Below are 1,091 nucleotides of genomic sequence, written 5' to 3'. Positions count from 1 at the left end.
CAATTTATGGTGGATCTTCTCAAAAACACTCTTCCTTCTCTTGGGGCTTTTAAAGTGTATCTTTTGATTAAGCCACCCTGAAAAAGTCACATATTTCAATGGTAATGAGCCCCTGCAGTACAGCTTGCAGGGCTGTGAGATGGTTCGGTGCCCTCCCCTTTGATCAAGGAAATACCAAATTGCATTATACAATAATTCCAAGAACATCATTGTTCACTACATTAAATGCATCATCTTCTAAAGGAAGCTAAATGATGGATGTGCTCTGCACTCAGTTCCAGAAATAGTTATGCTTCTCTTAATCCATCCTTTTCTCCTTCTGTGTGACTCTCATAATACTGGGCAGAGAGGTCTTAGACCTAAAGGAATTATTTCTTTTTAGGTTTCGAATGTTCAGAGCTAATCTTGTGGCCTCACTCCTGCAAATGATGAGGATCATACGGTGTATGTGCAATAAAAGAATTAGAGCCCTTTTGCAAACACACTTCCGATTCTTGATTTTCAACTCTCACCCAGAAGTCTCACTCCTTCAGTCATAACACTTCATGTGCTATACTTTGTATTCCTCCATTTCCTATTAATGTCTGCATTTTTAGAGAACAATTAAAAAACCTTTCTGAAAAGAAATATGCCTCACATACATATTACATGTATGTACATATGATTTGCCATGGTGCTGTAACATGGATAAAATGTCACACTCTTTTAGTTTTTCTCCTGATCACTATGCACTCAGAAAAATGTAAGTTTTTAATTTCTTACATAGATGTGCATGATCTTTAATACTATAACACACAATTTTTTTATTTGTCACCACATGAAAGATACTGCAAATCATATCAAGGAATTAAAACTAGCTTTTATAGCTTGCTTTGCAACTGTCTAATCTTTATTATCCTTTGTACTATAGAAAATTACAATAATGTTAAAAATTTCTTTTTTAAAATTTTTTTCCATAATTTTATTGATAAACAAATAGCAATGAGACAGTTTCAAATCAAATTGGCAGGACAGTTTCAATAATTAACACATTGCATACATTCCTCCCAGTGGTTAATTGCTGTACAAGATGCGGACATGATATCCTATCT

The sequence above is a fragment of the Octodon degus genome, unplaced genomic scaffold, assembly GCF_000260255.1.
Source record: "Octodon degus isolate 3935 unplaced genomic scaffold, OctDeg1.0 scaffold00218, whole genome shotgun sequence".
NCBI lineage: Eukaryota > Metazoa > Chordata > Mammalia > Rodentia > Octodontidae > Octodon > Octodon degus.
The sequence above is the reverse complement of the archived record's forward strand: the minus strand, read 5'-3'. Positions refer to the sequence as shown.